At 37.7% G+C, this 26,610-nt stretch overlaps 1 protein-coding gene across 1 annotated transcript in view; it reads right to left on the minus strand.

The window, feature by feature from the left end:
• Positions 1–26,610, minus strand: part of M1AP (meiosis 1 associated protein) — a 116,445-nt gene that overhangs the window by 69,609 nt on the left and 20,226 nt on the right. The gene's annotated exons all lie outside the window — the stretch shown is intronic.

Here is a 26,610-nt window from a genome sequence, read left to right on the forward strand (position 1 = left end):
GCATACCATTTGTGTAATCACACATTTACATAGGGTAATGGTGTTTGATTCATTCTGTTATTTTTTCCTCCCTCCCCATTCCTCCACCCCTCTTTTCCCTCTATACAGTCCTTCCTTCCTCCATTCTTGCCACCCTCCTTAACCCTAAACCTAAACCTAACCCTAACCCTAACGCTAACCCCTCCCACCCCCCATTATAGGTCATCATCCACTTATCAGCGAGATCATTCGTCCTTTGGTTTTTTGATATTGTCTTATCTCACTTAGCATGATATTCTCCAATTTCATCCATTTGCCTGCAAATGCCATAATTTTATCATTCTTTATGGCAGAGTAATATTCCATTGTGTGTATGTATATATATATATATATATATATATATATATATATATATATGCCACAGTTTCTTTATCCATTCATCAATTGAAGGACATTGATGTGGCTGCATCTCTGTAGTATGCTGATTTTAAGTCCTTTGGGTATAGGCCAAGGTGTGGGATAGCTGGGTCAAATGGTGGTTCCATCCCACGTGTTCTAAGGAATCTCCACACTGCTTTCCAGAGTGGCTGCACTAATTTGCAACCCCACCAGCAATGTATGAGTGTACCTTTTTCCCCACATCCTCGCCAACACCTATTGTTGCTTGTATTCCTGATAATCACCATTCTAATTGGGGTGAGATGGAATCTTAGGGTAGTTTTGATTTGCATTTCTCTTATTACTAGAGATGTTGAACATTTTTTCATATATCTGTTGATTGCTTGTAGATCTTCTTCTGTGAAGTGTCTGTTCATTTCCTTAGCCCATTTGTTGACTGGATTATTTGTATTCTTGGTGTAAAGGTTTTTGAGTTCTTTATCTATTCTGGAAATATTTATTCTTTATATATTTCTTTTATATATTCTTTATATATATTTATATATAATATTTATATATATATTTTTATATATTCTTTATATATTCTGGAAATGTGTGCATTCCCGCATTTGCTGTTTTAACTGTTGATTGATGTGAACATTCAAAGCCTGCATTTGCTCTTTCATCTCATCGTTTGCTTCTCTGATCATTTTAATTATGTACATTCTGAACTCCCTTCTGACATTTCTTCTGCCATGCTGTCATTGGATTTTATTGCTGTACCATCTAGGTTTGTTTGGGACATTTTCTTCCCTTGTTTTCTCATATTGGTCAGGTATCTACCCGTCTAGTAGTGAAACTCTGAGATATTGCAGATTTCCTTTATTGACTTATAGTATCCCTGTAGATTTCCAATAACTCACCTCCTAGCCTTCAGTAGCCTGAAGTCTTGGAGGAAATTGATAATGCAGTGATACACAAGGAAGCTGCCCCTCTGGGAGTGGTGGCCTTCAGGTGGGATATATTCCCTGCTAGTGGGCAGAGGCACTTCCACTTCTTGATGGATGGTCCGCCAAAGGGGGTCTAGACTGCGCACAGCTGGTCTGGGCCTGTGTCTCTGGTTCTACCACTCTGGTGGGAAAGCCTCGCCCAGTGGGGAAGACTCACCGAGTGGGGAAGTCTCACTGGGCAGCTCTCCTTCGAAAAGTTCCCTTCGGTCCAGAACTACCTCCTGGGCTGGGCAGCACTCCTCTGTGACATTCCCAGGGATCTGGACCTATCTCATGGGCCAGGGAGCCTCGTCCTGCACTGAAGCCTCTCACTGGGCACCCTCCTTTGAGAGGCTGCCTGTAGTCCAGTTCTGCTGCCCTGGCCTGGGACCCTCACTCTGCACTGAAGCCTCTTGCTGAGTGCCCCTCCTCTACAATGCTCTGGGTTGTCCGGGTTCACCACTCCAGCGGGATAGTCTTGCTGGGCAACTCTACTCCACAAAGTTCCCTGCATTCTGGGACTACTGCCCCATCCGGGGAGCCTCGCCCAGTGGGAGAGACTCACCTGGTGGCTCTGAGTTTGTCCTGAGTCTCTACATACTGCCTCTTCTTGAGTCCTGAGTCCTGGAGCGACATGAAATGCAGTAACCCTCTAGTCTGCCATCTTGAAACTCCTATAAAATACTCTTGAAGAGCCTAAAACGCAAGCTATAACAAAGGGATCTACAATGGAAACAAATAAAATTTGGGAAAAGAATTCTGTAATCTCTGCAAATAATTTTAGAAGCACATATTGACTGTTATGACTAAAACACCACCAAAATTTTATTAACAGCATTTAGTGTAGATGGTGTAGAGTTCCATGCATATTAATTTTTTGGCTTTTTTCATTTTTCTTTCTAAATTTCTGCTATCTGATTAAATATATTGAGTAAATTTTGAGGTAAAAATTTTAACTCTGCTTTCCATCTTCTTCTGAAACCTCAGTTATGTTATCTTCCCCCAAATTGTCCTCTTTTTCACATTCTCCTTGATTTTGTATTTACTTGATATCTTTACTCATGTCTACTGAAATCACATGGTCCAGAATAAGTACTTGTGTGTGTGTTTTTCAACTGACTTCCAAGAGCAGTCTGAATTTGCTGGTGGAGTAGAATAACTCATGGAACTTGGCTTCCATCTTCTGTGGTACTCTTTTCTTCCCTCTATGCTCTTTTTAAATCTCCTATGACCACACATTTTTATCTTGTCCTCTGAATGCCTACAAAAGGAATCTGAGGAATTTCTTCTACTGGAAAAATATTTATATGATTTGTCTATGTCATCTATGTTGCTACTACCTGCCTGGGTTTTATAACTATTGTAAAAATCTCTTGGATTTTCAGACCTACCTCCAAAGTTTTCAGGTATATCAACTGGAGATGGAAAGAGAGGGCTTCTTTCTTTCTCTTTTGCCTGTGTCTTTTGACATTATAACCTTCCTGCTTTTCCAGCAGATTTCCACTTCTTGTTTTTGGTTAAGAAAAAATGCAATGCTCACTTCAGCAGCGCATATACTTAAATTGGAATGATACACTGAAGATTAGCATGGCCTCTGCACAAGGATGACAGGCAAATTTGTGAAGCATTCTATATTTTTAGAAGTCTGATTTTAATTAAATTAATAAACTTCTATAGAAGAAAAGATGCTGAGGTGTTAGTTGGAATTGGGTAGCTCTCATCCTTGCTATTCTGATCAGTCTGACTTGAGGATGTCTTAGATGAATGCCTTTTGGAACTGCCAGAAGACTGAATTATTCCTCTTTTGTGTCTTAACCTTTTTTTTAAAATGTTTTTTAGTTGTTAATGAATCTTTTCTTTTATTTATTTATATGTGGTGTTGAGTATCGAACCTAGGGCCTCACACATGCTGGGCAAGCACTCTACCACTGAGCCACAAAACTCCAGCCCCCGTCTTAAGCCTTTTGACCACAAGAGGAAGAGGATGAGGAAGAAACTGACTCATGAGCAGAAGAAACACATGAAGAGGAAGAAGATAACTTTCTTCTTTTCTTCTTTTGCCTTTTATCCTCTTTTAAGAGCTCATGCACCTTTTCTGCACTTGTTTCTATTTATTTCCTGCTTTTCTTCCTTTTCAACTTTTTCTCTGCATATATTTATGAAGTTTGTGCAAAGCATCCTCTGCATCTTTAAAAGTCCCATCCCTCTGGTAGAAGGCCTGGTCTGCAATCAGCTTCTTAGAGCAGGGACGGACAGTGAGAGGCTTCCGCAAACAGCCAGGCTTCCCCTTCCACGCACAGTCAGGCTCCCGCTTCACCGTACAGCCAGGCTTCCCCGGCCCCCGGGGCAGGCTCAGAGAGCAGGAGGCTTCTCAGAGCAGGGCCAGCCAGAGAGAGGTTTCTGTGCACAACCAGGCTCCCCGCGGCCCCAGCAGTAGGCCTAGACCGCAGGTAGCTTCTCAAAGCAGGGTTGGCCAGCAAGAGGCTTCCGTGCATAGCCAGTTTCCCCGTCCCCAGTTGCAAGCCTGGACAGCAGGCGGCTTCTCCAGCAGGGTGGGCCAGCGAAAGGCTTTCACACACAACTAGGCTCCCCTGGCCTGGGCAGCAGGCCCAGACCAGTCGCCGTGCCACAGCACGCAGTCTAGTTCCCCTTTGGCAGACCATCAGTCAACAAGTGGAGGTGCCTCTGCCCACTAGCAGGGAATATACCCCACCCAAAGGCCACCACCCCTAGAGGGGCAGCTTCCTTGTGGAGCACTGCATTACCAAGTTCCTCCAAGACTTCAGGCTACTGAAGGCTAGGAGGAGATATACTGGAAATCTACAGGGACACTATAAGCCAATAGAGGAAATCTGCAATAACTTAGAGTTCTAAGGATATCTGACCAATATGAGAAAACAAGGGAAGAAAATGTCCAAACAAATCTAGATGCTATATCAATAAAACCCAATGATAGCATGGCAGAAGAAATGTAGAAAGGGAGTTCAGAATTTACAGAATTAAAATGATCAGGGAAGCAAATGAGGAGATGAAAGAGCAAATGCAGGCTTTTTTTTTCTTTCTTTCTTTCTTTCTTTTTTTTTTTTTTTTTGCATGGTGCTGGGGCTTGAACTCAGGGACTTGTGCTTGCAACGAAGCACTCTACCGACTGAGCTGTCTCCCCAGCCCTGCAAATGCAGGCATTGAATGATGAGATGAAAGAGCAAATGCAGGAATTGAATGATTGCACCAATCAACAGTTAAAAGAGCAAATATGGGAAGCCAAAGATCATTTCAATAAAGAGTTAGAGATACTGAAAAAAAAACCAAACAGGTATCCTTGAAATGAAGGAAACAATAAACCAAATTAAAAACTCCATAGAAAGCATAACCAGTAGGATAGAACACCTGGAAGACAGAACCTCAGATATTGAAGACAAAATATTTAATCTTGAAAACAAAGCTGACCAAACACAGAAGATGGTAGGAAATCATGAACAGAATCTACAAGAATTATGGGATATCATGAAAAGGTCAAATTTAAGAATTATTGGGCTTGAGGAAGGCACATAGAAACAAACCAAAGGAACGAACACTCTATTCAATGAAATAATATCAGAAAATTTCCCAAAGCTGAAGAATGAAATGGAAAATCAAGTTCAAGAGGCTTATAGGACTCCAACTACACAAAATTACAACAGACTGACACCAAGGCACATTATTATGAAAATACCTAACATACAAAATAAAGACAGAATGTTAAATGCTGCAAGAGAAAAAAATCAAATTACATTCAGGGGGAAACCAATATGGATATCAGCAGATTTTTCAACCCAGACCCTAAAAGCTAGAAGGGCCTGGAACAACATTTTTCAAGCCCTGAAAGAAAATGGATGCCAACTAAGAATCTTATACCCAGCAAAACTTATCTCCAGATTTGATGATGAAATAAAATCCTTCCATGATAAACAAAAACTAAAAGAATTGACAAAAAGAAAGCCAGCACTACAGAACATTCTCAGTAAAATATTCCATGAGGAAGAGATGAAAAACAATGATGCAAATCAGCAAAGGGAGGAACTACCCTAAAGGAATAGCCAAATAAAGGAGATACTAAGTCATGTCAAAAAAACAAAAATGAGCCAAATGACTGGGAATACAAATCATATCACAATAATAACCCTGAAGGTTAATGGCCTGAATCCATCAATCAAAAGATATAGACTGGGAGATTGGATTACAAAGAAAGATACAACAATACGCTGCCTGCAAGAGACTCATCTCATAGAAAGAGATACCCACAGACTAAAGGTGAAAGGATGGGAAAAAACATGCACATGGACTCAGCAAAAAGTCAGAGTATCCATCCTCATACCAGATAATGTGGACTTCAAGCCAAAACTAGTCAGAAGGGATAAAGAAGGACATTTCATACTGCTTAAGGGAAGCATAAATCAGCAAGACATAACAATCATAAATGTCTATGCCCCAAACATTGGCTCATCCATGTACATCAACCAAATCCTTGTCAATTCCAGAAATCAAATAGACCACAACACAATAATATCAGGCGATTTTAACACAACTCTCTCACCACTGGACAGATCTTCCAAAGAAAAACTGAACAAACAAACCACAGATCTCAATAATACAATCAATAATTTAGACTTAATGGACATATATAGAATATACCATCCAACAAAGAGCATATACACTTTCTTCTCAGCAGCACATGGATCCTTCTCTAAAACAGACCATATTTGATGTCATAAAGCTACTGTTAGCAAATACAAGAAGATAGAGATACTACCTTGTATTCTATCAGATCATAATGGATTGAAATTAGAAATAAATGACAGAATAAAAAACAGAAACTTCTCCAATACTTGGAGATTAAATAATACACTATTATACGATGAATGGATAAGAGAAGACATCAGGAGGGAAATAAAAAAATTCTTAGAAGTAAATGAGAACAAAGACACATCATATCAAAATCTCTGGGACACTATGAAAGCAGTACTTAGAGGAAGATTTATTTCATGGGGCGCAATCAACAAAAGAAGTAGAAATCAACAAATAAACGACTTAACATTACAGCTCAAAGCCCTAGAAAAAGAAGAGCAGACCAACACCAAAAGTAGTAGAAAACAGGAAATAGTTCAAATCAGAGCCGAAATCAACGAAATTGAAACAAAAGAAACAATCAAAAAAATTAACAAAATAAATAGTTGGTTCTTTGAAAAAATAAACAAAATTGATAAACCCTTAGCCACACTAACAAAGAGAAAGAGGGAGAAAACTCAAATTACTAAAATTTGGAATGAACAAGGAAATATCACAATAGACACAAGTGAAAGATGAAACATAATTAAAAGCTATTTTGAAAATCTATACTCCAACAAAACAGAAAACCTTGAAGACATCAACAGGTTTCTAGGGACATATGAATTACCTAAACTGAACCAGGAGGACACATACAATTTAAATAGATCAATTTCAAGTAATGAAATAGAAGAAGTCATCAAAAGTCTACCAACAAAGAAAAGTCCGGGACCAGATGGGTTCTCAGCCAAGTTCTACAAACCTTTAAAGAACAGCTCATTCCAATAGTCCTCAAAGTATTCCATAAAATAGAAGAGGAGGGAACCCTTTCAAACTCATTCTATGAAGTCAATATCACCCTGATACCTAAAGCAGACAGAGACACATTGAGGAAAGAAAATTTCAGAACAATATCCTTAATGAACATCGACGCAAAAATTCTCAACAAAATTTTAGCAAATTGCATACAAAAATATATTAAAAAGATAGTGTACCACGATCAAGTGGGTTTTATTCCAGGGATACAAGGTTGCTTCAACATCTGGAAATCAATAAGTGTAATTCACCATATCAACAGTCTTAAAGTCAAGAATCACATGATTATTTTAAAAGATGCAGAAAAAGCATTTGATAAAATACAGCACCCCTTCATGCTCAAAACACTAGAAAAAATAGGGATAGTGGGAACATTCCTTAACATTATAAAGGCCATCCATGCTAAGCCCATGGCCAATATCATTCTAAGTGGTGAGAAACTGAAAGCATTCCCCCTAAAAACTGGAACAAGGCAGGGATGCCCTTTTTCACCACTTCTATTCAACATTGTCCTTGAAACTATAGCCAGAGGAATTAGACAGACCAAAGAAATTAAAGGGATACGAATTGGAAAAGAAGAACTCAAACTATCCCTATTTGATGATGAGATGATTATATATTTAGAGGAAATTGGAAATTCCACCAGAAAAAATTTAAACTCATAAGTGAATTCAGTAAAGTAGCAGGTTATAAGATCAATGCTCATAAATCTAATGCATTTTTATACATAAGTGATGAATCTTCAGAAAGAGAAGTTAGGAAAACTACCCCATTCACAATAGCATCGAAAAAAATAAAATACTTGGGAATCAATCTCACAAGAGAGGTGAAAGACCTCTACAATGAGAACTATACAACACTAAAGAAAGAAATTAAAGAAAACCTTAGAAGATGGAAAGATCTCCCATGTTCTTGGATAGGCAGAATTAATATTGTCAAAATGGCCATACTACCAAAAGTGCTATACAGATTCAATGCAATTCCAAATAAAATCCCAATGATGTACCTCACAGAAATAGAGCAAGCAATTATGAAATTCATCTGGAAGAATAAGAAACCCAGAATAGCTAAAGCAATCCTTAGCAGGAAGAGTGAAGCAGGGGGTATCGCAATACCAGAACTTCAACTATACTAGAAAGCAACAGTAACAAAAATGGCATGGTATTGGCACAAAAATAGTCAAATCAATGGTACAGAATAGAGGACATGGACACAAACCCAAATAAATACAATTTTCTCATACTGGACAAAGGGACCAAAAATATGCAATGGAGAAAAGATAGCCTGTTCAACAAATGGTGCTGGGAAAACTGGAAATCCATGTGCAGCAGAATAAAACTAAGCCTCTATCTCTCACCCTGCACAAAACTCAACTCAAAATGAATCAAGGACCTTGGAATCAGACCAGAGACCCTGCATCTTATAGAAGAAAAAGTAGGTCCAAATCTTCAACATGTTGTCTTAGGATCAGACTTCCTTAACAGGACTCCCATAGCACAAGAAATAAAAGCAAGAATCAATAACTGGAATAGATTCAAACTAAAAAGCTTTCTCTCAGCAAAGGAAACTATCAGCAATGTGAAGAGAGAACCTACAGAGTGGGAGAAAATCTTTGGCACTCATAGGTCAGATAGAGCACTAATTTCCAGAATCTATAAAGAACTCAAAAAACTCTACACCAAGAATACAAATAACCCAATCAACAAATGGGCTAATATATGAACAGACACTTCACAGAAGATCTACAAGAAATTAACAGATATATGAAAAATGTTCAACATCTTTAGTAATAAGAGAAATGCAAATCAAAACTACCCTAAGATTCCATCTCACCCCAATTAGAATGGCGATTATCAAGAATACAAGCAACAATAGGTGTTGGTGAGGATGTGGGGAAAAAGGTACACTTATACATTGCTGGTGGGGATGCAAATTAGTGCAGCCACTCTGGAAAGCAGTGTGGAGATTCCTTAGAACATGTGGAATGGAACCACAATTTGACCCAGCTATCCCACACCTTGGCCTATACCCAAAGGACTTAAAATCAGCATACTACAGTGATGCAGGCACATCAATGTTTATAGCTGCTCAATTCACAATAGCCAGATTGTGGAACCAACCTAGATGCCCTTCAATTGATGAATGTATAAAGAAACTGTGATATATATATATATATATATATATACACACACACACACACACACACACACACACACACACACAATGGAATATTACTCAGCCATAAAGAATAAAATTATGACATTTGCATTCAAATGGATGAAATTGGAGAAAATCATGCTCAGTGAGATAAGCCAATCTCAAAAAACCAAAGGATGAATGAGCTCGCTGATAAGCAGATGATGACACATAATGGGTGGTGGGTGGGAGGCAAGGATGGAGGAAGGAGGAACTGTATAGAGGGAAAAGAGGGCGGGAGGGGTGGAGGGTAGGAAAAAATAACAGAATGAATCAAACACCATTACCTTATGTAAATGTGTGATTACACAAATGGTATGCCTCTACTTCATGTACAAACAGAGAAACAAGATGTATCCCATTTGTTTACAATAAAAAAAGAAAAAAAAGAGCATGTTTATACACAGTATATTTCTTAGTCTGACAATTTAAACTTTTTCACCTAACGATAATATTCTGAAAGCATTGTTTCTTCATTATACTATGGTGTATGATAATTTCTTGCCCCACCTTATTTGGCTGGCTGAGAGAAAATTAAATTTCTGCATTGGATACTTGGATCATTTTCATCAAAAATTGTTGTACTCTTCTGTTTAACTTGTAAAAGTCCTCTGCTTTTGAAAGAAAAAAAACTTTAGTTTTATTTTAGTAACTAGCTATTGTAATTTTATAATGTCACTGTTCAACACATAATACAGTGGAATCTGAATGTTGTGGTGATTTAATATGTACCATTATTCAATTTTTGAATAAGCTCTTATTTTTAACAAGCGGAAATTTATATTGTTTCCTTTTCTCCTTGAATTAATACTTCCATTACACTTCCCACAGAGTTTTATCACAATGTAAAGGAATTTTATGCTCAGTAACCTCTGATTGTCTCATACTTCTGTGCATCAATAATATCTCTAATAGCAAGATATCTAAATTCCCTATGATTATGATCTAAGGGTGATCTAGATTGGATCTGTATTATAATTATTGTTCATATATAATTGATCAAAACAATATACATATTACCAATTTTGAGAAACATTGGCATGAAGCACAATTGGAAATGCAACTTTAGTGGGATGGACAGGTTGAATTCAATTAGCTCAATTATGTGTGAATAAATAAACAAATTTCTGCATGAATGCCACAACATTCAGTATCAATTCTATTCTTATTTTCTATTATTACAGTGTTAAAAAACTTGTCTTCATAAATATAAGAGGGGATGTCAGAGTGTCAAATTCTTTTTGAGTTATATGCCAAAAATCATACAGACAGCTACCAATAACAATGTTTTTAAAAAATATTCTATCAGCTGCTACTCAGTTTGGTCTTCCTTTCTGTTAAAAAACAATGCCTAGGCCCCGCTGCCAGCTCCGGCCCGCCCGCAGGTTGCTTCAGAGACCAGCACAGGGCGCCAGGGACTTCCCCAAGCAGCCGAGCCCCCTCCGGCGGGAAGCGCCTTTCTAGGCTAGCTTCTCGGGGCAGACCACCCAGTGAGAGCCTTTCGACGCAGAGCCAGCCACAAGTCCCCAAGCCAGCAGAGACCTCCGACCCACAAGCAGCTTCTGGGACCAGGGCTGGGCAGCCAGAGACCTCTCCAGGCGGCCTTGCCCCCTCCAGCTGCAGGCTTTTGCAACAGGGCGATCCAAGATGGCGGACTAGAGGGTGACTGCATCTCCAGTCCCTCCAAAACCCAGGATTCAAGAAGGGGAGGCATTGAGAGACTTGGACTAAAATAGAACCACGGGGTGAGTCTCCCCTACCCAGGGAAGCTCAGCTGGGCAGCAGGCCCGGATTTGGGCAGCTTATTAGAGTAGGACAGGGCAGATAGAGTTTCCCCCAGGCAGCTCTGAGCACTCTGGCGGTGGGCTCCTCCCACAGGGCCAGATTCTCCAGCCTCGCGGAGCAGGCCCCCCAGTGAGAGCCTTTCTGCACAGAAGCAGCACACGGCCAGCTCCGGCCTGCCCGCAGGTTGCTTCAGAGACCAGCACAGGGCTCCAGGGACTTCCCCAAGCAGCCCAACTGCCTCCGGCAGGAAGAGTCTTTCTAGGTTAGCTTCTTGGGGCAGACCGCCCAGTGAGAGCCTGTCTACACAGAGCCAGCTACAAGTCCCCAAGCCAGTGGAGACTTCTGACCTGCAAGCAGTCTCTGGGACCAGGGCTGGGCAGCAAGAGACCTCTCCAGGTCTCTCTCCCTGGAACGAGTAGCGGGCTAGAGGCAGCGTTCTTCGGAAGCATTACATTGTCAAGTTAATCCAAGACTTCAGGCTACTGAAGGCTGGTAGGTGATACACTGGAAATCTACAGGGACACTATAAGCCAATAGAGGAAATCTACAATATCACAGAGTCCCACTGACATCTGACAAATATGAGAAAACAAGGGAAGAAAATGTCCGAAACAAACCTAGATACTATATCAATAAAACCCAATGACAGCAAAGCAGAAGAAATGTCAGAAAGGGAATTCAGAATGTACATAATTAAAACAATCAGGGAAGCAAACGAGGAGATGAAAGAACAAATGCAGGCATTAAATGATCGCACCAATCAACAGTTAAAAGAGCAAATACGGGAAGCAAAAGAGCATTTCAATAAAGAGTTAGAGATACTGAAAAAAAAAAAAAACCAAACAGAAATCCTTGAAATGAAGGAAACAATAAACCAAGTTAAAAACTCCATAGAAAGCATAACCAATAGGATAGATCACCTGGAAGATAGACCCTCAGATATTGAAGACAAACTATTTAATCTTGAAAACAAGGTTGACCAAACAGAAAAGATGGTAAGAAATCATGAAAAGAATCTACAAGAATTATGGGATATCATGAAGAGGCCAAATTTAAGAATTATTGGGATTGAGGAAGGCTTAGAGAAACAAACCAAAGGAATGAACAATCTATTCAATGAAATAATATCAGAAAATTTCCCAAATCTGAAGAATGAAATGGAAATCCAAGTACAAGAGGCTTATAGGACTCCAAATATACAAAATTACAACAGACCTACACCAAGGCACATTATTATGAAAATACCTAACATACAAAATAAAGACAGAATTTTAAAGGCTGCGAGAGAAAACAATCAGATTACATTCAGGGAGAAACCAATAAGAATATCAGCAGATTTTTCAATCCAGACCCTAAAAGCTAGAAGGGCCTGGAACAACATTTACCAAGCCCTGAAAGAAAATGCATGCCAACCAAGAATTTTATACCCAGCAAAACTTACTTTCAGATTTGATGATGAGATAAGATCCTTCCATGATAAACAAAAGCTAAAGGAATTTACAAAAAGAAAGCTGGCATTACAGAACATTAAGCAAAATATTCCATGAGGAAGAGATGAAAAACAATGATGTAAAACAGCAATGGGAGGAACTAGCCTAAAGGAATAGCCAAATAAAGGAGAAACCAAATCATGTCAAAAAACAAAAATGAGTCCAATGACTAGGAATACAAATCATATCACAATAATAACTGTGAATGTTAATGGCCTGAACGCATCAATCAAAAGACATAGAATGGCAGATTGGATTAAAAAGAAAAATCCAACAATATGCTGCCTGCAAGAGACTCATCTCATAGAAAGAGATACCCACAGACTAAAGGTGAAAGGATGGGAAAAAAACATACCATGCACATGGACACAGCAAAAAAGCTGGAGTATCAATCCTCATTTCAGATAATGTGGACTTCAAGCCAAAACTAGTCAGAAGGGATAAAGAAGGTCATTTCATACTACTTAAAGGAAGCATAAATCAGCAAGACATAACAATCATAAATACCTATGCCCTGAACATTGGCTCATCCATGTACATCAACCAAATCCTTGTCAATTCCAGAAATCAAATAGACTACAACACAATAATACTAGGTGATTGTAACACACCTCTCTCACCGCTGGATAGATCATCCAAACAAAAATTGAATAAAGAAACCATAGATCTCAATAACACAATCAACAATTTAGACTTAACCAACATATATAGAATATACCATCCAACAAAGAACGAATATACTTTCTTCTCAGCAGCACATGGATCCTTCTCTAAAATAGACCATGTTTTATGCCACAAAGCTACTGTTAGCAAATACAAGAAGACAGAGATACTACCTTGTATTCTATAAGATCATAATGGACTGAAATTAGAAATAAATGACAGAATAAAAAACAGAAACTTCTCCAATACTTGGAGATTAAATAATACACTATTATACGATGAATGGATAAGAGAAGACATCAGGAGGGAAATAAAAAAATTCTTAGAAGTAAATGAGAACAAAGACACATCATATCAAAATCTCTGAGACACTATGAAAGCAGTACTTAGAGGAAGATTTATTTCATGGGGCGCATTCAACAAAAGAAGTAGAAATCAACAAATAAACGACTTAACATTACAGCTCAAAGCCCTAGAAAAAGAAGAGCAGACCAACACCAAAAGTAGTAGAAGACAGGAAATAGTTCAAATCAGAGCCGAAATCAACGAAATTGAAACAAAAGAAACAATCAGAAAAATTAACAAAATAAATAGTTGGTTCTTTGAAAAAATAAACAAAATTGATAAACCTTTAGCCACACTAACAAAGAGAAAGAGGGAGAAAACTCAAATTACTAAAATTTGGAATGAACAAGGAAATATCACAACAGACATGAGTGAAATACAAAACATAATTAGAAGCTATTTTGAAAATCTATACTCCAACAAAACAGAAAACCTTGAAGACATCAACAGGTTTCTAGAGACATATGAATTACCTAAACTGAACGAGGAGGACATACACAACTTAAATAAATCAATTTCAAGTAATGAAATAGAAGAGGTCATCAAAAGCCTACCAACAAAAAAAGTCCAGGACCAGATGGTTCTCAGCCGAGTTCTACAAAACCTTTAAAGAAGAGCTCATTCCAATACTTCTCAAAGTATTCCATAAAATAGAAGAGGAGGGAACCCTCCCAAACTCATTCTATGAAGCCAATATCACCCTGATACCTAAACCAGACAGAGACACATCGAGGAAAGAAAATTTCAGACCAATATCCTTAATGAACATCGACGCAAAAATTCTCAATAAAATTTTAGCAATCACATACAAAAATATATGAAAAAGATAGTGCACCATGATCAAGTGGGTTTTATCCCAGGGATGCAAGGTTGGTTCAACATCAGGAAATCAATAAATGTCATTCACCATATCAACAGACTAAAAGTTAAGAATCACATGATTATTTCAATAGATGCAGAAAAAGCATTCGATAAAATACAGCATCCCTTCATGCTCAAAACACTAGAAAAAATTGGGGTAGTGGGAACATTCGTTAACATAGTGAAGGCCATCTACGCTAAGCCCATGGCCAATATCATTCTTAATGGTGAAGAACTGAAAGCATTCCCCCTAAAAAATGGAACAAGGCAGGGATGCCCTCTTTCACCACTTCTATTCAACATCGTTCTTGGGACTCTAGCCAGAGCAATTAGACAAACCAAAGAAATTAAAGGGATACAAATTGGAAAAGAGGAACTCAAACTATCCCTGTTCGCTGATGACATGATTATATATTTAGAGGAAACTGGAAATTCCACCAGAAAACTCTTAGAACTCATAAGTGAATTCAGTAAAGTAGCAGGTTACAAGATCAATGCTCATAAATCCAATGCATTTTTATACATAAGTGATGAATCATCAGAAAGAGAAATTAGGAAAACTACCCCATTCACAATAGCCTCGAAAAAAATAAAATACTTGGGAATCAATCTCACAAAAGAGGTGAAAGACCTCTACAATGAGAACTACAGAACACTAAAGAAAGAAATTAAAGAAAACTTTAGAGGATGGAAAGATCTCCCATGTTCTTGGATAGGCAGAATTAATATCGTCAAAATGGCCATACTACCAAAAGTGCTATACAGATTCAATGCAATTCCAATTAAAATCCCAATGATGTACCTTACATAGAAATAGAGCAAGCAATTATGAAATTCATCTGGAAGATTAAGAAACCCAGAATAGCTAAAGCAATCCTCAGTAGAAAGAGTGAAGCAGGCGGTATCGCAATACCAGATCTTCAACTCTACTACAAAGCAATAGTAACAAAGATGGCATGGTATTGGTACCAAAATAGAAAGGTAAATCAATGGTACAGAATAGAGGACACGGACACTAACCCAAATAAATACAATTTTCTCATACTAGACAAAGGGGCCAAAAATATGCAATGAAGAAAAGATAGCCTCTTCAACAAATGGTGCTGGGAAAACTGGAAAACCATATGCAACAGAATGAAATTAAACCCCTATCTCTCACCCTGCACAAAACTCAACTCAAAATGGATCAAGGACCTCGGAATCAGACCAGAGACCCTGCACCTTATAGAAGAAAAAGTAGGTCCAAACCTTCAACTTGTTGGCTTAGGATCAGACTTCCTTAACAGGATTCCCATAGCACAAGAAATAAAAGCAAGAATCAACAACTGGGATAGATTCAAACTAAAAAGCTTTCTCTCAGCAAAGGAAACTATCAGTAATGTGAAGAGAGAGCCTACAGAGTGGGAGAATATCTTTGCCACTCATACCTCAGATAGAGCGCTAATATCCAGAATCTATAAAGAACTCAAAAAACTCTACACCAAGAACACAAATAATCCAATCAACAAATGGGCTGAGGAAATGAACAGACACTTCACAGAAGGAGATGTACAAGCAATCAACAGATATATGAAAAAATGTTCAACATCTCTAGTAATAAGAGAAATGCAAATCAAAACCACCCTAAGATTTCATCTCACCCCAATTAGAATGGCGATTATCAAGAACATAAGCAACAATAGGTGTTGGCGAGGATGTGGGGAAAAAGGTACACTCATACATTGCTGGTGGGGTTGCAAATTAGTGCAGCCACTCTGGAAAGCAGTATGGAGATTCCTCAGAAAGCTTGGAATGGAACCATCATTTGACCCAGCTATCCCACTCCTTGGCCTACACCCAAAACACTTAAAATCAGCATACTACAGAGATACAGCCACATCAATGTTCATAGTTGCTCAATTCACCATAGCCAGAGTGTGGAACCAACCTAGATGCCCTTCAGTTGATGAATGGATAAAGAAACTGTGGCATATATATACAATGGAATATTACTCCGCCATGAAGAATGATAAAATTATGGCATTTGCAGGCAAATGGATGAAATTGGAGGATATCATGCTAAGTGAGATAAGCCAATCTCAAAAAACTAAAGGACGGATGATCTCGCTGATAAGTGGATGAGGACATATAATGGGGGGTAGGAGGGGTTAGCGTTAGGGCTAGGGTTAGGTTTAGGGTTAGGGATAAGGAGGGCAGTAAGAATGGAGGAAGGAAGGACTGTATACAGGGAAAAGAGGGGTGGGAGGGGTAGGGGGAAGGGAAAAATAACAGAATGAATCAAACAACATTGCCCTATGTAAATTTATTATTTTTAATTAAAAAATGGAAAAAAAAGTAGCAAACAAACAAACAAACAAACAAAACAATGCCTATAATCCCAGCTCACGGGAGGCTGGGGTAGGAGGATAGCATGTTTGAGGACAGCCTCCATAACTAAGCAAAACCTGTCTCAACAAAACAAAACAAAAAAAACCCAACAAACAAAACCACAAAAAAAGGGGGTGGCACCAGGGATGTAGCTAAATGGTAGAACACCTCTGGGTTCAATCCCTGTTCCAAAACAAACAAACCAGAAAAGAATTAGGAACCACCTGGTTGTGCAAAGATTTTTTGTGTTTTACCCAGTCATGTTGCTATTTGAGTTTCAGTTTTACATATTGACTTGTTTCTGTTTTGCTCTTCTGTCCTAATATCCACCCCCAAAATAGCTCTTCTATATTCCATCTCCTTCATCTCAATACTTGGTTTTAATTTTGATCAATATTCAGTTACTTCATCATGATTGTATAAAATTTATTGACATCTGAGTCATGTGATATACTAATTACCTTTGCTTTCCTATGCATTTTTTTTTTCCTGGGGTTAATCTTTTTTAAAAATTACATAATTTTCTACTGCTTTAAGTCCTAGACTCTTCATCAGGTGGCTAAATCTCCTCTCAATATATTAAGACACTGTGGCTATTTTGTCAGTTTCATTTTTCTGAAGATCTCTCTCCTGGGGTGGAGCCTCCTGGAGTGTTTACCTCCTGTGCTAGGTGTACCACTGCAAACAGGCATTAGGTTAGCCATCATCCTGGAGTTTCTTTTCTGTGCTTTTGTACTGAAACTCAACTCCTCTTCTGGATCCTACATTGGTTTATTTCTTGGTTTGCTCCCTCATTTTGGTGAATATATTCTTCAGAGGTTCTCAGGAAAGGATTAATAAGAGGAAAAAAATTTTTTAAATGTTGTATTTTTAATGAACATACAATAATCGCATGTATTTATGGGATACAGTGTGACATTTTAAATGCATATACACAATCACAATGTGTAATGATCAGAATAACTCACATACCCATCAGCTCAGACATTTATCATTTCTTTTGTATGATTTTTATTGATTTTCTGAGTTACCATACCAGCCCTAAATTGCCTAAAATTAAGAATGAATTTCTATATTATTTAAGCCATGTTAGTTTTAAGGTTCCTATTACTCACAGTTGAAGCTAATCTTAATTGATTCAATGTCACTTAAAAAAAATTCCTCTTTTTTATTTATCTCTTTTTGACAGTGTTTTAGAAGCAACTATATAGTAAAAGTATGTTTTCACCGATAATGTTGACAATAGTCAAAAGGCTATATTTTTCTGCATTTAAATTTTCTAATAATGTTTTTATCATACAAACACTAAATGTATTTAAAAAAATATTTCTAGTTGTAGATGGACATTATATCTTTATTTATTTTTTTATGTGGTACTGAGAATTGAATCCAGTGCCTCACACATGCTAGGCAAGTACTCTACCACTGAGCCACAACCCCAGCCTGACTAAATGTATTTGTATGTTGAGAATGAAAACAAAGAGGTTGTCTTCTGCATTTTTCCTTTTCTCTCTTCCTCTTTCTCTCTGCTGGGAATTGAACCCAGGGCTTCACACATGGTAGGAATGGGTGAGTAGTAGTAGCTCTATTACTGAGCTATTCCTCCAGTTCTCCTGTAACTTTTTAAAATAAAAAAAAAAAATAGAATAGCCTACAGAATGTATCTGTCAGGAGGAGATGATAACCTTCAGAAGAAAGGACATAATCTTCTAGTAAGTTTTTCTACTTAAGTCACAAGGTATTATCTATTTAAATACTGAATGCAGTGGTTTTGGCAATATTGGTATTGAGCTATTCTTTCTGACAGAATTCAGTCAGTATTTAGTTACCATTTGAGGGTACTCCAGGTTCACAGAAGTAAAATTTAATGTCCAAGGTAGAAGAGAATATTTCCTATTTGCTCTTACAGGAGGCTGTGTGCCCAATTCATCTAAAAGATTGCATCATTTAGATACAACTTCAATAGAAAGTAGGCTAAAATACAGATACATTTTGTGCCCCTTGAATATGGAATCTGATCTCTTAGGAACTCACTTCTAAACACTTTGATTTTGGAAGTAATTTTAAAATGCAGGCTTTGCAGAAACATTAATTGCCTAGGATTTGAAGAGCTCCTATAGTTTGGCCCACACACAATTTCTGTATATCGCAAGATGATTGATCAAAGCTACAGAAAGTCCTATATTGTTTTTAGCTTTTTCTCTCATGGATTACCTAGGCAACATTCTATATAGTAACTGTGTAAATTGTCCAGACCTGAATTCCAAATCTAAAACACGTGAAAATACCTGGTCCAGGGAACCAACAGGAGCTATTAGGTAAAGAAAGACTGAATGGTAGGGAAATGAGACTGATGCTCCAAAATCACAGTTCTGTAGCTGCCTGCAATGTACAACCTGGGTGTGAGGCATAATTAAAGGATATGACACATCCAGTTCAATCCCATAAGTTTTCTCTGTGTCCCTACCTCACTTCTCTGGATGAGACTGTAGGGTTTTCACTGTAGAAGATTCAAACATGCTTTAGGGAGTTCCTGAGTGAAAATGTGGGTCCTTATGATCACTTCAACAGTTCATTCTTTTTTTCAGTGATTCAGGTATTGAAGTTGGTGATGACATCGTTGAGAGTTATTATCTATTATATACCACAAACTAAGTTTCTCTTAGACCATTTGGATGGGTTTCAAAATACAGAGTGAAGCCTGATTCAGTTAGATGTGCATTGCTTAGACAAGTGGACGTTGGGATGAATGGGGAGAGACTGAAGGAATTTCACAACATTTCTTCCAGGTTTTTGTGTAAACTGGTGGTGGTAATGTGAATAGAGAGTGTTCCCTCTTTTGTCCAGAACCAGTGTGTGTTTTCCTTGTTCTGATCCCTGGCACAATAGGGGTACTTTAGAGGTCCCCCTGTTACTTGGGTAATGGTGTTAACTATGTTAGAGACATTGGGGAAAGAGAAGGAATAAAAGATGTAGTTGCATCTAAAGGAGATTTTCTATGTGAAAGAATATAGTAAGTTTTTCTAGGAGGTCTTTGGTGTGATGAGCTACTTGATGAATTCAAAATGTCAAACTGATATGCTGCAACTAGAAGTTAGTCTTTGAGAGTTGTGTGTTACAGAGGCCAGTTTGATGTTAACATCTTGAACTTTACCCTCCAAAACCTGGAAACAATCTAGAGCTGCAACCAGAAGCTAGTGGCTTGAAAGTCTAGGGAGAGATAAAATATAACTAAATATGATAGTATAGCATGGAACAAAGGGTATAGCACAAAGAATGAAATTTAACAATTTAAAAAGTCACCACAGCTAGAATGGGGTTGTGCTGTAGGAGGAGGCATGGCTAATCCCTTGAATCTTGCATAAAAGTATAGTGGTAGATATAGGGTCAGGTATGGAGTTACCCAAAATTCTTATGGATCAGGGTTGAATAAGCTTGAATGAATATTGGGATGCTGTTTCCACATAAGCATGGTAATTGAGTATGGAGCTCCCTAGCTGGGGAGCTCCTATCTCAAAGAAAACGGTCCTGGCATTATATGATATCCAGGACCTCAAATTGGTCTTATTCTCATTCAGGTGCACTCATTCAGGCAGCGTATGTGGAAATTCATTTTGATTTCATCAGATGCTTTCGCAAAGCTCTCTGGTCTGAAGGTGGGGTTACTTCATTAACATTCCAGTACTTTAACGTTCAGATGAATGATCTATCTGTGCAGACATTTTTTTTTCTTATTTTGATACTGGGGATTGAATCCAGTGCCTCAAGAATTCTAGGAAAGCAGACAGAGTGCCATGGAGCTACATTCCCAGACCTTTTATTTTTATTTTGAGACAGGATCTTGCTAAGTTGCCAAGGCTGGCCATGAACTTGTCTCAATCTCCCAGGTAGTTGGGATCACAAGTATGCAACACTGTACCCACTTTCCATGCCTAGATTCTATTACCAGAAAGATGCAGATGGTTAGGCTGAATGTTTTGAAGAAAGCAACACAAATTTTATGGTTTGGAGTGAATCTTAATTATCTCACTTACTCCACAGTGGTGATAGGCAAGTATTGACAAGAGGACAAGGGCATTCTCAAGGACTTAGTTACTAGAAATGTAGTTGAAAGTGTGTACTCATGAATTCAAGGGTTTTCTTTAAATACCATCACATCCATATCTTTGCTAGATGTATCAGTCACAAAGATATAGGCGGGAGTTAGATCAGTGTAAGCCAGAATTGGGTAAAGGTGAGGAGGGTTTCAGAAGCTATAAAGCTGTGGCCCAGTCTATTGGGTTATAAGAAATTCAATATAGAGAAATAAGGAATAAACAATTGATAATGCTAGGTAAACTCCAAGAATCAGTAGACCTGGAAGACTCCAGGATGGCTAATACCTGTTGGATATCACACATGCCTTGGCTAGACAAATCCAAGAATTCTATTTCAAGTATTTTTTTGAAGTACTGGGGCTAGAACCCAGGGACATTTCATCCCTGAGTTACATCCCCAGCCCTTTTAACATATTTTGAGACAGGGTCACACGAAGTTGCCCATGCTGGCCTCAAACTTGCCATCCTCCTGCCTCAGTCTCCTGAGTGGCTTGGATTACAGGTGTGAGCCATGTTTACCAGTTAAGAATTCTATTTCTGTTAATTCTATTTCTGGGCTTTCACACATGAACCTTGAAAGATTATCTTATAGATAATGTCACTCTAGGTAGTTCAGGACAACTCACATTGATGTTTCATTGGAGGTCAAACTCAGTCATAAAGAAGAATGAAATTATGTCATTTACTGGTAAATGGATAGAACTGGAGAATATCATGCTAAGTGAAATAAGCCAGACTCAGAAAGTTAAGAATCACATGTTTTCTCTTGTAGGAGCTAGAGAGAAAAAAGGAATAAAGGGAAAATACAAGGGAGACCAGTGGAGCAGACAAAGGGGATGAGGTAGAGGAAGAAGGAGGGGAGGGGAGGGTATATGTTGGGAAATGAAATTGACCAAATTGTGCCATCTGCACATACCAATATATCACAATGAATTCCACTTTTACATATGATAATGCATTAGTTTAAAAAAGTGGAAGGGTGCCAAGCACAGTGATGCAAGCCTGTAATTACAAGACTCGGGAGACTGAGGCAGGAGGATCTCAAACTCAAGGTCAGCCTCAGCAACTTAGTAAGAACCTATCTGGGAATAAAAAATAAAAATAGATTGGGGATGTTGCTTGGTGTAGAGCATCCTGTGTTTAGTCTCTAATACAACATACACACGAAATAAATAAATAAAAATTTAAAAATAGAAGGGAGGCCAGTGGAGTACAGGAAAGAGATCATGGGGACAAGGAGGATAAGGGGAGGTACTTAGGAATAAAATTGCTCAAATTATGTGCATGTACAAATATGTCACAACAAATCCCACTATTATGTATGATTATAAAGCACAAATAAAAACATTAAACAGATTATAGTTTAGAAAGGGGATTAACATTTTTACAAAAGTAAAATCTTACATACTTTCCATATATAGATTCATATTTTTATCAGTATGAATGTGTTTTTAATATTTAATTTTTATTTATTTATTTTGAATATATACATTCACAGGGTTCAAAATTTGAAAGGCTATGTAGAAAGAAGTCGTTTTCCCACTCTTATTCTTCAGCTAACCAGTAACTTTCTGGAGATAATCAATATCATCCACTTCTTAGGAATCTTTACAGAGAAAGAAAATATAAATTATTCAGCCTTATCAATATTTTCCTAAATAGAAGAGACTACAATACTTTCCTGTGTCTAGATTTTGTTGATTACTGTATTTGGGTAATCATTTCATATTGCTACCTAAAGAATATCTTATTTTCATGGTTATATAATATTCTATTAACAGATGAACCAATCCCCTATAAACAGACATCCAATTTGTTTCCAATCTTTTGTTATTGAAAACAATGCTGAAACAAATAATTTTGTGCTTCAATCATTTTTGCCCACGTGCTAATATATCTGTAGGGCAAATTCTTAGAAGTGAATTTTCTCAGTGAAAGTTATGTAAATTGTGATGTTGTTACTAAATTGTTCTCCATGGAAATTGTGTCAATTTATACACTCACAAATGGCATATAAGTGGGCCTATTTTTTCATACCATCATGAACAGTATGTCCTCAAAAATTTTTGTCTTTGTCAATCATATATGTGCAAAGTGGCATCTGTGCATAGTTTTAATTTGATTTTCTCTTTTTATGAGTGAAGCTGAATGTGTTTTTGTATGTTTAAAGGTAATTGATGTTTTTTTCTGAAAATTGTGTATGACCATCTTCATTTTATTTTGGATTACTGGTCTTTTTCTTAATGATTTGTAGGAGCTGTTATATAATAAGAGCCCTCTGTATTATAAGAAGCAAATATTTTCCTCATATTGTTATTTGTTTTTATATTTTGCAAATGTGTTATTCTTTTGGCCAAGAGTATATTTTATATTTTTAAAAAAAAATTTATTTGTTCTTTTTAGTGATACATGACATATCATACATGCATGGACTGTAACTTCCCAATTTTGTGGTTGCACATGATGTGGAGTTACACTGGTTGTGTATTCATATAAGAACATAGGAAAGTTATGTCTGATTCAGTCTACCGTCTTTTGCATTCCCATCCCCCCTTCCTTTCCTTTCATTCCCCTTTGTCTAATCCAGTGAACTTCTATTCTTGCCTCCCCCCAGCTTGTTGTGAGTTAGCATCCACATATCAGAGAGAACTTTTGGCCTTTGATTTTTTTGGGATTGGCTTCTTTTACTTAGCAGGATAGTCTCCAGTTCCATTCATTTACTGGCAAATGCAATAATTTAATTCTTCTTTATGACTGTGTAATAATATTCCATACATTTTCTATTTTTACACAGATGAATTTATTATTTTTAAAAATATTTTGGGGTTTTAATTAAATTTAGAAAAGCTTTTCCTATTCTGATATTATTCCCCACTCTGTGGTATTTTGTACCGATTATCAAATCATTGCATATCAGCTCCACATTCATCCTTTGGTAAATACACGCTATGTGATAATGGACAGAATTCTTTTAAGCATTTCTCTTTTATAGTGAGCAAAATGTTAAGTGTTCTCAGTAAAGGTCACTGTAGACACTGTAGGAGAAGGCTGTCCTGTTGTTACCTGTATGTGTATCATGGTCAGCTGTGGGGTATATGGGCTTCTAATGGTTTTCTACCCATACCTCCAGAACTCACAGTCTCTCACCTCACAGCCCTAACCTGGCCTAGTAGTTACCTTCCAGCAGTCCTTTCAACATACTCACTGCATGATTCAGATCTTCTGCACATATCGATGCCTAGCTTCTGCTCACCTGTCCCTTTTTCATCAGAGGTTTGTCTTCTATGTCCTTCCAATATGGAAAATGCACGTTTCAGGTATCCTGCCTGTACTAATATCTCTATTCTCTCTGTATACCCAGCCATAGCTCACCTATAAATGGAGGGTTGCTTCCTGCTTTCCCAGTAACTATAGACCAACTGTGGCCTTGAGAAATCAGTGAACTTTTCTGAAATCCAGGGGACTACAATTACACATTTATCCAACTAGGTCTGAACCCTAGTCTTGGGAAGGGGGTTTACAAGTTTGTCCTTACTTGGAATCTATCCCTTAGCCCTATGATACCATATAAATTCCCTAATATTTTACATTTAATCTATTATTATAGTTTAACATGGCATGTTTGAATTCCTTATATAAACTTCCCTTGTTTAAATAGCTCTATGGTTTATCTCCTGATTGGACTTGATATAGTCTGTTCTAGTATTTGTGTAATTTCAGGTTTTTTTTTTTTTTTTTTTTTTTTTTTTTTTTTTTTTTTTTTGGTGGTGATGCTGGGGATTAAACCCAGGGCCTCATGCATGCTAAGCATGTGTTCTACTGCTGAGCTACACCTCCAGGTCTGTGTTACATTTAAATCTTTGCTCCACCAAGAATTTATCTTGATGTAAGCTATGAGTATGGATCTAGTTTTATATTTCCCATTTGGCTATATGACTTAAGCATTTATTGAATAATTATTTTCTAACTAATTTTATTTTATTTTTTATTGTAAACAAATGGGATACATGTTGTTTCTCTGTTTGTACATGGCGTAAAAGCATACCATTTGTGTAATCATAAATTTACATAGAGCAATGTTGTTTGATTCATTCTGTTATTTTTTTCCCTTCCCCCCACCCCTCCCACCCCTCTTTACCCTCTATACAGTAGTTCCTTCCTCCATACTTGCCCCCCTCCCTAACCCTAACTCTAACCCTTCCCTCCCCCCCATTATGTGTCATCCTCCACTTATCAGCGATATCATTCGTCCTTTGGCTTTTTGAGATCGGCCTATCTCACTTAGCATGATATTCTCCAATTTCATCCATTTGCCTGCAAATGTCATAATTTTATCATTCTTTATGGCTGAGTAATATTCCATTGTATATATATATACCACAGTTTCTTTATCCACTCATCAATTGAAGGGCATCTAGGTTGGTTCCACAGTCTGGCTATTGTGAATTGAGCAGCTATGAACATTGATGTGGCTGTATTTCTGTAGTATGCAGATTTTAAGTCCTTTGGGTATAGGCCAAGGAGTGGGATAGCTGGGTCAAATGGTGGTTCCATTCCAAGTTTTCTAAGGAATCTCCACACTGCTTTCCATAGTGGCTGCACTAATTTGCAGCCCCACCAGCAGTGTATGAGTGTACCTTTCTCCCCACATCCTCGCCAACACCTGTTGTTGCTTGTATTCTTGATAATCGCCATTCTAATTGGGGTGAGATGGAATCTTAGGGTGGTTTTGATTTGCATTTCTCTTATTACTAGAGATGTTGAACATTTTTCCATATGTTTGTTGATTGCTTGTAGATCTTCTTCTGTGAAGTGTCTATTCATTTCCTTAGCCCATTTGTTGACTGGACTATTTGAATTCTTGGAGTAGAGTTTTTTGAGTTCTTTATAGATTCTGGAGATTAGAGCTCTATCTGAAGTATGATTGGCAAAGATATTCTCCCACTCTGTAGGCTCTTTCTTCGCATTGCTGATAGTTTCCTTTGCTGAGAGAAAGCTTTTTAGTTTGAATCTATCCCAGTGGTTGATTCTAGCTTTTATTTCTTGTGCTATGGGAGTCCTGTTAAGGAAGTCTGGTCCTAGACCAACAAGGTGAAGATTTGGACCTACTTTTTCTTCTATAATCTGCAGGGTCTCTGGTCTGATTCCGAGGTCCTTAATCCATTTTGAGTTTAGTTTCGTGCATGCTGAGAGATATGGGTTTAGTTTCATTCTGTTGCATGTGGATTTCCAATTCTCCCAGCACCATTTGTTGAAGAGGCTATCTTTTCTCCATTGCATATTTTTGGCCCCTTTGTCTAGTATGAGAAAATTGTATTTATTTGGGTTTGTGTCCGTGTCCTCTATTCTGTACCATTGATCTACCTTTCTATTTTGGTACCAATACCATGCCGTTTTTGTCACTATTGCTTTGTAGTAGAGTTGAAGATCTGGTATTGCAATACCCCCTGTTTCACTCTTCCTGCTAAGGATTGCTTTAGCTATTCTGGGTTTCTTATTCTTCCAGATGAATTTCATAATTGCTTGCTCTATTTCTGTAAGGTATGTCATTGGGATTTTAATTGGAATTGCATTGAATTTGTATAGCACTTTAGGTAGTATGGCCATTTTGACAATATTAATTCTTCCTATCCAAGAACATGGAAGATCTTTCCATCTTCTAAGGTGTTCTTTAATTTCTTTCTTTAGTGTTGTATAGTTCTCATTGTAGAGGTCTTTCACCTCTTTTGTGAGATTGATTCCCAAGTATTTTATTTTTTTTGAGGCTATTGTGAATGGGGGTAGTTTTCCTAATTTCTCTTTCTGAAGATTCATCACTTATGTATAAAAATGCGTTGGATT

Source organism: Sciurus vulgaris (assembly GCF_902686455.1).
Source record: "Sciurus vulgaris genome assembly, chromosome: 14".
Taxonomy (NCBI): Eukaryota; Metazoa; Chordata; class Mammalia; order Rodentia; family Sciuridae; genus Sciurus; species Sciurus vulgaris.